We start from the raw sequence: 15244 nt of genomic DNA, 5'->3' as shown, positions 1-15244 counted from the left end.
GCGGAAATATGCTTTTGAAGTATTAGTTTTGAGGAACATTGTGAATTCTGTGATCAGGGAGGTGTTCTGCAAGGTCAGTATGCCCATCTTAAATATATATTAGTACTTCCGTTGTTTGCATCTGGTTAAATGCCAGGACTACAAAATAAAGTGTGTATTTGCAATGTTGTATTAATATATTGCTTTACCGATTTAGATTCCAGGTTGCATCTTTGCAACTTGTATAGGAAGGGGTGCAACACATGGTTTCACTGCAAACTCGGCCTAACCCATGGCATATACAGTTTTGCCGCAGGGATATCAGTGCACCACATGGATTTTGATTTTGCGCTAAAACGGAATTAGGAAAGCTGTATGTGTTCTAGACTAAAATATGTAAAAGCCCGATTGTCACCGGAGCGTCACTTTTTTGGACGTTCCGGTGGTCTAGCACCATTTCCCATATTTGCAAGGTGGTGTAAACCGCTTAATGTGGCTTAACGCCACCTTGTAAATATGCTGCTTTCCGCCCCAGTTCTCTGCTGCAAAGGGACAAGCAATGGGTATTGCAGAGGGTGTTCCACCTCACCACCCATTGCTTTTTGATGTTGCCCCAGATTTACAAGGATGAGGCAGTGCCAAAAACCAGGACCAGGTGAAACTAGAATGGCGATACGAAGAGAAATCATCAATTTCTCCTCATGTTTTGATCATTCTGTGTGTGCTGCATTCTGCAGCACACATACGAAGAGCAAAACACCATTATTGATTGTTTATGTGCAGGAAGGTGTCCCTTACCGCACATAAACAATCTCCCCTTCAGTGCAGGCACCCTTGGAACATGGCAGTAGGTTGCCTGTGATGGCGCGAGGCAGCTCTTTTTGCACCAGTGCTAGGGGACACACAGGGATGTGCCATATTGTTGTGAATGTGGTGCCTTTTGTGTTTAAAAAATGCCAGAGCACGGTGTTTGCAAATTTGGCAGTGACATTGTTTGGTAAATATGCCCCTTTGTTTTCCCTTGAATTTGAGGTGCATAGAGGGCTGTGTCCTGCATCTTTGCCTCTGTGCCCTGCTACATTTGTACAATGAATAGGGCACTTCATCCATGGAACATCCACAATAATCAACAAATTGTGCTCTGCTGCCAGAATTGTGACATTATTAGTTGGTGGTCACCAGGCCTGGGCGTAGTTCGTGGAGTTTTGATACATGGAACTCCATGAGGTTTCAAAACGACTCCCCGAAGTCCCACGAGTGGCGGTGTGCAGTGCGAACTGCAGTTTGTGTTGGTATTCCTGCAATCGCGAGCGGGGAAAAAACTCCTCTGCACATCTGCAAGCTTCGTGGAGTGAGGAGTGCAGAAAACTCCGCAAACTCTGCGAACGGAGCGAAGTTCACCGCCCAGGTCTAGTGGTCACATCCACTCCAACTAGTAGTCCACTGGGCATATCAACAAGGGGCGGCGATAATATTATCACCGCTTTAGAGCGATGTTCCATTGAAAACACCGCTATCACTGGAATAATTATCGCCATTGCGCTATGCGTTGTTGATACAGGGCTAGCTTGGTGATAATTTCCAGAGCTAGCCGGCGATAAAAATCCTCAAGCTAAGAGCTGCCAGCGATAATTATCGCTGCCGCTTGATAATATGCCCCACATTCTTACAATGAACCTGCCATGTTCTTGCAATTGATGAGCTTTTTGATATCTCTGCCAGATCTGACAATTGATTTAGTGAAATGTGCGCCTTCTCATGCGGTTTCATCGCGCAGTCGCACAGAATCTATGTAAAGCATCTGAAGGATAATTTATGTTTATCTGTAATGTATATTCAGCTCACTAAATAGCTTCTACAAACTCCTGAGCGAGTGCAACAAACACGAAAAACCTAAGATGGGAGTGTGTGTTTGTGGACGTGGAGGTGGTGGATGAGGTGGTAAGTCAAGGCATTTTTACAAAAATGTTGTTCAATCGTGCATTTTGATGCAATATTCTTAAACATATGGATAAACAGTGCCAATGTTTATTAGATATGAATTTAAAAACAAATATAATACATCAGGGAGGTTTCGGCATTACGCTCAAGGGTAAACACATGCGCATTAGTTTGCTTTCTCACTCTACTTCAAAACCTGCCTGCTAGCACTTTTCACATTTTTTTAAAATCTATTTATATCTGTAAAATTTTAAAAGTAACTATGCTTTTTTAAACGTTGGTTTTTATGCTGCTCATTCTATCATCCTTCATAGGGCCCGATCACAAGAATTCAAATGTTTGTCATCCAAGGCCACCTCTTTGAAGCTGCAGAATCTGAACTTAGAATTAGATACACCTGAAGCGCAGATGTGCAGGGCTGAGTCTCCTTCAGCGATTGGTCCACCAGGCTCTCAGAGGCGTCCAATCATATCCGCCGAGTCTGAGACCGCGCTTCCGAGTCTGGAAGCTTGTAAAGGCTGCGACGACTCTTGCTTTCTCGTGTCTCTTGTTAGCGTGAAATATATTAAGGCATACAGGCAGGATTCTAGGGCAGGTGTAGAGCTTCCACACACATACACAGACACAACGTTTCCCATCGCCTTTTTTTTTGATAATATGAGGTATATTCGTTTTTTAGATTTGTTCAATGTTGTTACACTTGTATTACATGTGTGTGCATTTCTGTGGGCTTTAAATGTTTAGCATTACATTGCCACCGTGATTTAGAAGGTTTTGTGTTGTTGTCGGGCTGGTTTTGTTTTAGATTCTGATGGTAGAAGATGTGCTGATACAGCAGTTGTTGGTGCTCTGTACTCCTTCTACTGCAGTATCAATCAGGTGCAGGTGAGGGATTTGCAGGCAGACTTCCTTCACAAAAATCATTATACGTTTTTGTTATTGATTCCGAAGTCTGACACGTGCGGGACCCGCGGGGGTCAATGCATATGAAGTTATTGGGCTTGTGACGGGTGTATCTCGGGCAGCGCCTTCTGTTAATACTGCTGCTGGGCGGAAGTGACGCACGGACTTTAAAGCTCTTGGACACTGGTATGTCCTGAGGAAAAGGCCTGCCAGATATCACACAGACAGACGTCATCCCGGCTGTGGAGAACATAGAACCCTAATTGACTTAGGTCTCCACCAGGGTCGGCTTTAGGCCGGTGCGACCTGTGCAGCTGAATTTGGTGGGGGATGCTGTGTTTAAAAATAAATTATTGGTTTAACAGCTGTGAACTTCCTTCTGCGCCCAGCATTTTCAGGTAACAATAAAAATGTCAACATAAGTCTGGTGATTAGTGTTACTGCTTAAAAAGGTCAGGAACATCAGCAACAAAATAAGACATATTTTTTTGGCTACTAGCAGTTCAGCAGCCCCCACCGGAGACCCCTTCATATATTTAAAGTAGTCACCCTAAGCCTCCCGGGGGATTGACATAATAACCCTAGGAGAGGTTTTTAATTTTGTTCGAGAGTGTTTGGAGCTGGGATTTTTTTTATCTTGATATTCTTTGTGTTGTATTGTACAACTGTTTTCCAGCATGTGTATAATTGCCGAAAAACATTATACACCAACTATATTAAACATGTTAATGTTTTAGTAGCACTGACAAAGTTCAAAGTGAGTCAGTCCATGCATTATTAGATGCCGGTGAATTTCATTGTCACTTACATATGTTTGCTTTTACTCTGGGGGAGACATACTGCAAAAGCCTAAAGGTCTGACATTAATGACTCTCCCCATTATACTGTGTCCTGATTCGGCAAGATGTTTTGTAGTGTTAAGGTTCAAGGCTTGATTGGGGGTCAACTGTTATTAATTTATACATAGTATTGTGTTGGAATATGTAATAAATCACATTTACCTTTTATAAGTAAAATCAATGACTGGACAATTATTGATTGAGAGTTGTTTGCTCTGTGCCCAAGGCCTGTGACATCAGCCCACACCAGCACCCCTTTGAAGGTCAAGTGCTACAATAGGGTTCCTGAAAGAGGCAAGTTATGGTCTTCATATTTCAGAAGGAATGACATTTGTCTCAACTAATGACCTAATTTGCTACAGTTCTCAATAAACATAGGCCCTCGGTTTCTTACTTGTGGAGAAGTAGTGGGAAGGGTACCCAGACGTGAGAGGGGGTCAAATGGTATTGAGATGGGCTGGAGGGTCAATGGGTATTGGGATTTCAGCCATGGTGCTCTTCATGCATAGAAATGTCCCCACGGGCTCCAGGCTGAATCTCTGAAGACAGGGACCTAACCCATAATGCGAGCGACAAAAAGCACAAACCATAGTGTGAAATATCAAGATGAGCTTAAAAAGCACAACACGCTCAAAATATTATGCACAATCCGATTAAAGCGCAGGGTATCCTTAGGATGGCAAAGTGGACCGGGAACATGTACAGTGGGCTTCCCCTGCCCCTAATCCCCAATAGTGGCATCCCTAACACCACCCAAACTTGGACTCAAGGTAAACACCCTAGGGCAGCCCCCTCCATCCCTCAGCTGACAATCATTTCCTGGAATGTGCAGGCCTCAAGAAAATCCCAGAGGACAACTCAGCTCTTGATTATCTTCACAGAGGAGACATCCTATGTGTTCAGGAGACCTAGGCCAAAGTAACAACAAAACAATGCTCAGAGGATACTAGGAATTGCATACTCCAGCAATAAAATCTAACATCTTTGGAAATACAATATTACATCAACCCTGCAGAGCAACAGACAAAGCAGGCCATACATTATCTTATAACTGCAATAAAAGAGCTAATAAATAATATGATTTACATATGCTTATACTGGCCGAAGACTTGAACAATAACGCAAGTGGACAGTCACATCAAATTAATCAGACTGTATTCAGATGCTGTACCATTTCAGAGCCTCATTAAAAATCATATTTAGTCTCGGTGAAATCCCAAAAAGAAGCTAATGACCTGCAATGCCAAATTCCTCCTACCTTCGGGAACATATACAACACTAATTTTATTTGGGAAACATCCTTTACCCCGCAGTCTTTACAACTACCAGCCTTTACAACAAAGTCAGTACCCCACAAGCGACGTTATCCTGTGTTACTTTAGCACGCAAGTCATTACAACGCCTTGCTGTAGGGGGCGCGTTGTCAGACTGGTGTTGGAGTTTTGAGTCCAACTCGTTTCCTACTGTAGAATGGATTTGGAATCATAATTTATAGTATTCCAAACTCCAGCGCCACCTAAAGCAAGTTGTTGTAACGACTTTTATGCTAAAGTAACATGTGGTAACATTGCACACAGGGTATTGACAGCATTGTAAAGGAGTGAGGGGTAAATGCCTGTGGGCTTCCCTCATACAACCATTATATTTTTCATTAGTGATGCTGACTCTCAAGCTCCGCACCTTCGAAGTAGATGATGGGACAAAAGCGACCACAGACCTCTTTGGGTAATCTAGCAATCAGACATCAAGGCTTCATTGTGATTTACTGCCACTTAGGGAACCAACTGGGGAAGAAACATCACAAGGGTCTCCCCAGAATCAAATGGAAAAACAACTATGGCAAAAAGCTAAACAATTGCATCAATCAATCAATCTATCAATCAATCAATCAATCAATCAATCAATCAATCAATCAATCAATCAATCAATCAATCAATCAGAACATTTGTAAAGCGCACTACTCACCCGTGGGGGTCTCAAGGCCCTGGGGGGGATGCTGCTACTGCTCGAATAGCCAGGTCTTTAGTAGTCTTCTGAAGGTTAGAAGGTCCTGGGTCTGCCGTAGGAGGATGGGGAGGGTGTTCCAGGTCTTGGCGGCGAGGTGGGAGAACGATCTGCCACCGGTGGTCGCTCTTCGGATGCAAGGGGCGGTGGTGAAGGCGAGGTCGGCGGAGCGGAGCTGGCGTTTGGTGATGTAGAAGGTAAGTCATCTCTTGAGGTAGACTGGTCCGGTGTTGTGTAGTGCCTTGTATGCGTGGGTGAGGAGCTTGAAGGTGATCCTCTTTTTGATGCGGAGCCAGTGCAGGTTTCTCAGGTGGGGTGTGATGTGGCTGTGGCGAGGGATGTCGAGGATTAGGCATTCAGAGGCATTCTGAATGCTTTGTAGTCGTTTCAGGAGTTTGGCCGAGGCTCCCGCGTAGAGGGCGTTTCCATAGTCCAGCCTGCTGCTGACGAGGGTCTGGGTGACCAGTCTTCTTGTTTCGGTGGGGATCCACCTGTTGATCTTGCGGAGCATGCGGAGGGTGTTGAAGCAGGAGGATGAGACGGCGTTGACCTGTTTATTCATGGAGAGAGTAGAGTCGAGGATGAAACCCAGATTGCGTGCATGGTCGGTGGGTGTTGGTGCTGCCGCCAGTGCGGTCGGCCACCAGGAGTCGTCCCAGGCCGAAGGGGTGAAGCCGAGGATGAAGACTTCCGTCTTGTCCGAGTTTAGCTTCAGATGACTGTTCTTCATCCACTCGGCGACGGCTTTCATTCCTTCCTGGAGGTTGGGTTGTTGGCGGTGAGGGGGTTCTTGGTGAGGGATAGGGTCAGCTGGGTGTCGTCGGCATAGGAGATGATGTTGAGGTCATGCAGTCGGGCGACGTTGAGATTCTGTAGCGATCCGAACCCGTGTATTCGGTATCGCAGTACTGACACGATTTTGGTACCAATGAACCGTAAATGATCCATTGAATACATGACAGTATTTTCGCTGCGCTACGAGCATGAATTCACTGAGAAATAGGGCATTCTGTTGTAATATCATGGCATCCATTTTAGATACATGCAAAAACAACAATTGATGGACAGAATGCAGAACAATGTCATACATTCACCCCAGTACAGAGATCTGGGCCTAAATCCATCGTTTTTTTGCTCACCATGCCATTCCAGTTTGAACCCAGCCATATGCAAATCAGTCTTGACCCTGTGCCCCATGGGAACAGTCCAGCCCGAACTGCCAAGCCAGGTCCTCCCTGGACTGGAAACAAGCATCCTAGGACCGGTTTCGGGCTTTCAGCCCTCGTCAGCCAGGATAGCTTGATTCCAGTGGCATGGAGAGCAAGGGACTCACGTCTGAGCATACCCTTCCCACTCGGGGTGACAAATGCAAAAACAACAATTGATGGACAGAATGCAGAACAATGTCATACATTCACCCCAGTACAGAGATCTGGGCCTAAATCCATCGTTTTTTTGCTCACCATGCCATTCCAGTTTGAACCCAGCCATATGCAAATCAGTCTTGACCCTGTGCCCCATGGGAACAGTCCAGCCCGAACTGCCAAGCCAGGTCCTCCCTGGACTGGAAACAAGCATCCTAGGACCGGTTTCGGGCTTTCAGCCCTCGTCAGCCAGGATAGCTTGATTCCAGTGGCATGGAGAGCAAGGGACTCACGTCTGAGCATACCCGTCCCACTCGGGGTGACAAATGCAAAAACAACAATTGATGGACAGAATGCAGAACAATGTCATACATTCACCCCAGTACAGAGATCTGGGCCTAAATCCATCGTTTTTTTGCTCACCATGCCATTCCAGTTTGAACCCAGCCATATGCAAATCAGTCTTGACCCTGTGCCCCATGGGAACAGTCCAGCCCGAACTGCCAAGCCAGGTCCTCCCTGGACTGGAAACAAGCATCCTAGGACCGGTTTCGGGCTTTCAGCCCTCGTCAGCCAGGATAGCTTGATTCCAGTGGCATGGAGAGCAAGGGACTCACGTCTGAGCATACCCTTCCCACTCGGGGTGACAAATGCAAAAACAACAATTGATGGACAGAATGCAGAACAATGTCATACATTCACCCCAGTACAGAGATCTGGGCCTAAATCCATCGTTTTTTTGCTCACCATGCCATTCCAGTTTGAACCCAGCCATATGCAAATCAGTCTTGACCCTGTGCCCCATGGGAACAGTCCAGCCCGAACTGCCAAGCCAGGTCCTCCCTGGACTGGAAACAAGCATCCTAGGACCGGTTTCGGGCTTTCAGCCCTCGTCAGCCAGGATAGCTTGATTCCAGTGGCATGGAGAGCAAGGGACTCACGTCTGAGCATACCCTTCCCACTCGGGGTGACAAATGCAAAAACAACAATTGATGGACAGAATGCAGAACAATGTCATACATTCACCCCAGTACAGAGATCTGGGCCTAAATCCATCGTTTTTTTGCTCACCATGCCATTCCAGTTTGAACCCAGCCATGTCTGAACTGGGGTGGTGTAGTGGGCAAAAGAACGATGGATTTAACCCAGATCTCTTGACTGGGGGAGAATGTATGCATTGTCAGCATTCCGTCCATCATTTGTTTGTTGTAACGCTTTTCGCCGTAAGTGGGATGGGTATTCCCAGACGTGGGACCCGTGCTCACTACGCCACTGGAGTCAAGCTATCCTGGCTGATGACGGCTGATAGCCAGAAACCGGTCCTAGGATGCTTGATTCCGGTCCAGGGAAGACATGGCTTGGCAGTTCGGGCTGGACTGTTCCCATGAGGCACAGGGTCAAGACTGATTTGCATATGGCCATGTCTGAACTGGGGTGGTGTAGTGGGCAAAAGAACGATGGATTTAACCCAGATCTCTTGACTGGGGGAGAATGTATGCATTGTCAGCATTCCGTCCATCATTTGTTTGTTGTAACGCTTTTCGCCCTAAGTGGGATGGGTATTCCCAGACGTGGGACCCGTGCTCACTACGCCACTGGAGTCAAGCTATCCTGGCTGATGACGGCTGATAGCCAGAAACCGGTCCTAGGATGCTTGATTCCGGTCCAGGGAAGACATGGCTTGGCAGTTCGGGCTGGACTGTTCCCATGAGGCACAGGGTCAAGACTGATTTGCATATGGCCATGTCTGAACTGGGGTGGTGTAGTGGGCAAAAGAACGATGGATTTAACCCAGATCTCTTGACTGGGGGAGAATGTATGCATTGTCAGCATTCCGTCCATCATTTGTTTGTTGTAACGCTTTTCGCCCTAAGTGGGATGGGTATTCCCAGACGTGGGACCCGTGCTCACTACGCCACTGGAGTCAAGCTATCCTGGCTGATGACGGCTGATAGCCAGAAACCGGTCCTAGGATGCTTGATTCCGGTCCAGGGAAGACATGGCTTGGCAGTTCGGGCTGGACTGTTCCCATGAGGCACAGGGTCAAGACTGATTTGCATATGGCCATGTCTGAACTGGGGTGGTGTAGTGGGCAAAAGAACGATGGATTTAACCCAGATCTCTTGACTGGGGGAGAATGTATGCATTGTCAGCATTCCGTCCATCATTTGTTTGTTGTAACGCTTTTCGCCCTAAGTGGGATGGGTATTCCCAGACGTGGGACCCGTGCTCACTACGCCACTGGAGTCAAGCTATCCTGGCTGATGACGGCTGATAGCCAGAAACCGGTCCTAGGATGCTTGATTCCGGTCCAGGGAAGACATGGCTTGGCAGTTCGGGCTGGACTGTTCCCATGAGGCACAGGGTCAAGACTGGTTTGCATATGGCCATGTCTGAACTGGGGTGGTGTAGTGGGCAAAAGAACGATGGATTTAACCCAGATCTCTTGACTGGGGGAGAATGTATGCATTGTCAGCATTCCGTCCATCATTTGTTTGTTGTAATCCATTTTAGATACGGCACCCATTTTGTTTCTTGCCCTCACATAGTCAATGAACGAGCAATGACCCCGGCAGAATCACCTTGTTAAGGACACGTAAGCCCGAGCCCGAGGAAGCTGACGCTGCGTGACTAGGCAGAATCAAGCTGCCTCCCCTGCCTGAGGCCAGCCCTGCTATACTGGTTCTCGTGTCCATTGTCCTGATTGAGAGGCCGAAGACGGTAGCCATGCCCGTTTATGATCCATAAACACCTCTTATCCTACTTTTCTATCCCTTACACCTGGCTCTGCTCCTCTCCTTCTGGGCTTTTACGATGGGGAGGATACGATTTTTATGATGGGGAGGATCGGTCAAAGAATGGGAAACTGACAAAGAGACTTGATCGAATACTGAAAACCTACGACTAATTATTGTTTGGTGTATGTTTATTGTCTGTTTGGTATACCGGGTTGGGCATGAAAGATATTCGTGTAATGTTGCCTGAAGACATATTTTATGTATTTAAGGAGCAACCCACTTTTTGCAATTCGAACAGTCTCGTAGATTCTGCCTTTGTGTGGTTCCTATGACTTCTGTGTCCCTGCAGTAAATAAATCTTGGTCTCTGACGCCACCATCGAGAAGCCCGCGTCTCTGTTTATTTGTGCACCAAGGCAGGAAGGAACTCAGGGGTCTTTGGGTGTTGTTTCCCTGACACCTCTGGACTCTTAAAAGTCCAGAACCTCAAATTGGCGCCCAATGTGGGGCGACGTTATCCGGTACCGGTCCAAAGCCTGAAAATTTCGAGGAGCTTCGTGTGAAGATTCCGAAGGGAGGTACCCCGCTTCATCGATCCCTGTATGTCGTAAAAGTGGCCCGACGATCTCTTCCACGAGGGCTCCCGTTCCCAGGCGGCTACAGAGGACCGCTGCCCTGACTGTCGCCCTGTCTTGGACCCGAGGTGCAGACCTTAGTACGGCGAGACGTAGACGGGTTCTCCTTGGTGACGTCTTCCACATTTCAGTTAAGTATTAAGTGGGTTGCGCTCAGTTTGGTTGTCCGTTGTTGCTTTTGTTTTGCTCTCTGGATACGTTTGTTTTTGAATTCGTAGATTATCATTGGTTGCTCTTGTTAAGATAATCTTTGTTTTGGTATTGGTTCATTTGGTAGGCCTAAGTTCTTTGCGCATTTTTGTTGGAATCTGTCCTTAGTTTATAATGACTAACAGTAGTAATTGTTTCCTGTCCTGGTTAAGTTGCAACGGGGATTCCCGGTTGGAGGATCCGTGTTCGGTTCCTCCGATTGGAACTCCTACATATGAGCTCTATTGTAAACACGGTGTAGGTCCTATCGCTTATAATGAAGTATGGGTCCGTTACACCAGGAAAGATGGTGTCCTTAGTTGGCCACCGCATGGTAGCTTTGAAATCGAAATTCTAGACAATCTAGAAATGAAGTTGTTTAAAAAGAAAGCCCGGCCGGCAATGTTTGATTCTTTTCGCGTATGGCGTAAAGAAGCTAAACAGAGAGAAATTAGGAAGATGAAGAAGGAACAGAAAGAGAAAGGTTTGACATTAATGGAGTCTGCTAGACAGTTGCATGTCAACGAGACTGAGAAAACAATAGAGATGGCGAATAGAAAACATAATTTGGCGATTGATAAATGCTACCCTGTCTTGCCATCTTGTCCTGCTAAGCCGATAGAGGACTGTGAAAAGGATCCTCTGTTGTCTTATCTGTTGAGATCACCTCCACCGTATGCACAGGGTAATACAGCACCACAGTTACTACCTGTTGTGCAGCCAGCTGCTGGTCAGCCTGGAATAGTTGCTCCACTTCCTTTGATTCAAGCTCCTGTCCTTCCTGTGGTAAATGTTCCCTCGGCACCCCCTCTTCCTGGGTTGCCTATTCCGCCTGTGCCTGTCGTTTCGCAAACTGCTTTACCTGCTACTCCCACCCTTACCATTTCATCTGCTCCAGCTTCCCTGTTCCCGAACTCTGTAAACATTCTGACTCAGCTTTCTGTTCGTCGGAAAATAACCGACTCTGTAACTAATATCTTAACTCCTCTCTACAGGTCTTTAATTGGGACCCCCGTTTCTGACTCTACACAGAGACGTAGCCAGTTTCCTGGTCCCCAGGAACGAGAAATGTTAGATTCGACAGCTCTTATTTGGATGTCGAACGCTGCGAAGTATGATGCACGAAGAGTGTCAGATACATTTATGCAATGGAATGAACCAACTCAGCGTTATGTCTTTGACGTGATGTGTTCTCTTTTGCGTGAGGAATGGGATGATGATGACTCAGATTCCGTCCCCTCTGATTTGATAAATATTCAGCAAAAGTTCGCCGCAGGAATGGTGATAGGTTCAGAAGTAAGGGAAGCAATAGAACTGATTTTAGCTTGTAGGGATGATTCTCCTCTTCGAGTACCAAGGGACTTTGATGGTTCTCCGATTACTAGGAAAAGACGAGGTCAGTATCCGATGAGGGAAGTTCCGCCGATATGGCGCGAAGCAGTTCAAGCTGATGCGGCTAATGGTATTGCAGCTGCTCCGGCGCATTTCCATAGAGTGTGGATACACATCCCTTGGAAGCGGGCAGAAGTATTAGCAGTAAAACAGGCATTGCCGGACCCGCGTAAGAATCCTGCTGGTTATTATAAAGAGTTAACGCCGACAGTTCAAGCGTGTGTCATGAATTTGGCAGACATCGAAATGCTATTTGGCAATGTAGTGCCACAGCCTATATGGGCCAAGATTCGGCAAGAGAACCACCCAGTCGCCTTAGGAGGTGATTGGCCAGCTATAATAGCGGCAGACGCGCAACAAGTTGGTGGTGCTAAACCTGAGCCTCTGATTGCTGCTTTACCTGGCAGAATAATTAATCTGATGAAAACGCTGATGCCAGCGTTACGGGTCAACTGGGATAAACTATCAGCATGCAAGCAAAAGAAGGACGAAAGCGTCTCTAACTTCTTCACTAGATTTGAAGAGACCTTCGTAGACCACAGTGGGCAAGATATGAGTACTGAAGGAGGTCAGAGGTTGTTTGTCGACAAGTTTGTGTTTAATTTACTGCCTGAGCTTAGTAACAAGTTAAAGGATTCTGATAGTGCATGGGCAGTGTCGACGACAGCACAGATACTTGCAACTGCTCAGTATTACGAGAATAGAGAGAAAGAAGAGAAGGAAAAGTCAGAAAAGAAGACAAAAGATTTAAAAACTAAAGTTCTTTTGCAACAGGCATACCCGCCTTGCTCAATTCAGTCATATTCACAGCAGCGACCCCAGTTTCAGCAACAGCCACAATTCCAGCAAGGGACGTCCCAAAGATTTAATTATGGTTTTCCCCGACAACAGTTAGCATGGAATCAGTGTGCCTATTGTAAAAAGGAGGGCCATTATAAGAACGAGTGTCCAGTACTGCACACACAAACCAGTGGTGTCCCAGCTCATAGAGGTAGTGGTGGATTTATGCAAGCTCCTAGAGGTAGAGGACGTGGTACAATGACTCCACAGGCTGATCGCCCATCAAATTATTTCGATCAGCGAAATGTACAATCTACGCAACCAGGTAGATCTCCACAGTATCATGTTGAGGATTACTATGAAAATAATGAAGAGATTCAGAAAAGCGAGTACTAGGACAGCCACAGGCAAAGAGAGGGAGTAGTATCAGTTCCAGTTGATCAGAGTGGACCTTATGTCGCAGTAGTTACATCAGGCGTGGTCGAACCGTTTCTGTTGGATACTGGTGCGGCAAAAAGTTCAATTATGCATGCGAAACTCCCTGGCGCACCTTTGTCTGGCTTAACGAACACTTCAGTAGGTTTCTCAGGCGCCCCTGTTCACAATCCTGTTTCTAGTCCTTTGTCAATTTCTGTTGGGCCATGCGAACTAGAAGCACCCCTTATTCTAACAACCGGTTGTAATGAGAATCTGCTTGGTTTAGATCTGTTGAAACGCCTGCATGCGACACTGTACTGTTCTCCTTCGGGAGTACAGCTCACATTGGGAAGAGAGTCTTTTTTCCAATGTACATGTCAATGAATAAGCTCCCACCGGAGCTGCGTTCTCTCCCTGATACTCTTTGGGCGACTGGTCCTAATGATGTAGGTCTTTTGGAAATTCCCCCTTATGTGGTGAGTCTGAAAGCGAATGTTAGATTCCCACGAATACCACAGTATCGGATTTCGAATGAAGGTGAACGTGCACTTTTACTGATTGTGAAAGACTTAATACAGAAAGATGTGATAGAGCAAACTAGAGGAAATGTCTGCAATAGTCCTGTTCTGCCGATTTTGAAACGCACTGACCCTTCCAAACCTCCAATCTACAGATTTGTGATTGACCTCAGAGAGGTTAACAAAATAGTGATTCCACAGTTTCCTGTGGTACCAGATATCACTGCATTATTGACGTTGATTCCTGCCTCAGCCTCATGGTTTACAGTGATAGACTTGAAGAATGCCTTTTTCAGCATCCCGATAGCCGAGGAAAGTAGAGACATTTTCGGTTCCTCCTTAGGTGGTCGCAGTTTCAGGTTTAAGCGCGCTCCACAAGGTTATTGTGAGAGCCCTTCAATTTACAGCCAAGCATTAAAAAGTCAATTAGATGCTCTTGTACTTCCTCCTGGTGTTGCCCTGATCCAATACGTAGATGATCTTTTACTGGCTGCTGATGACAAGGAAACTTGCAAAACAGCTACAATTTCTTTATTACGTCATTTGTCAGACTTACATCACAAGGTTTCACCTTTTAAACTGCAATATTGTTGCCAAGAAGTGACCTACTTAGGTCATCTTTTGTCAAAGGAGGGAAGAAGGTTGACCCCAGAGAGAATCAAAGCAATTTCGCAGATGACTGTACCAAGCACACAGAGAGAAGTGCGTGCGTTTTTGGGTATTACGTCATACTGCAGGCAATGGATCCCACATTTTTCTCTCATGGCAAAACCATTGGTAGCCCTGACTGGAAAAGATGTTCCGAGCCCTTTGCCATGGTCTGATGAATGTCAACAGAGCTTCTCCGACTTACGTGATGCGCTGTGTTCAGCTCCTGTGTTGGGTACTCCTGACTACAGTAAGCCGTTTACTTTATATGTCCATGAAAGAGAAGGTTGTGCGTTGAGTGTTTTAACGCAACAATTTAGTGACAAACAGCAACCTTGTGCATATTTCTCATCCACATTAGATCCGGTAGCCAGAGCATTGCCAAGTTGTTTGAGAGCTACAGCAGCAGCTGCAGTGTCTATTCGACAGTCTGCTGGACTAGTCATGAACAACATGTTAGTAGTCATGGTTCCACATGCTGTGGATACACTCATGAATCGAACGAAAACTCAGCACCTCACCAGTGCTAGACTATCAGGCTATGAGCTGACGCTTTTGGCAAGTCACATTCAGATCAAGCGATGCAACATATTGAATCCAGCAACGCTGTTGCCGACTACTCAAGAGTCGAGTGATTCAGAGCCCCATGATTGTTGTTTTAGAACTGAGGAAGAGACAAAAGGTAGGATTGATTTAAAAGATACTCCGTTACTAGATCCAGATGGCACTTTGTACGTCGATGGGTCATGTTTTAAACTACAGAATGGTGATGTGACGGCCGCGTATGCAGTTACGACTTTGAGCACGATTGTTGAGACCGCAAGAGTAAGTCAGAATTCTGCCCAAGCTGCAGAATTAATTGCATTAACAAGAGCGTGTGTTTTAGCTGAGGGAAAGA

This window comes from Triturus cristatus, chromosome 7 (genome assembly GCF_964204655.1).
Source record: "Triturus cristatus chromosome 7, aTriCri1.1, whole genome shotgun sequence".
Taxonomy (NCBI): domain Eukaryota; kingdom Metazoa; phylum Chordata; class Amphibia; order Caudata; family Salamandridae; genus Triturus; species Triturus cristatus.
This window is presented reverse-complemented; position numbering follows the sequence as displayed.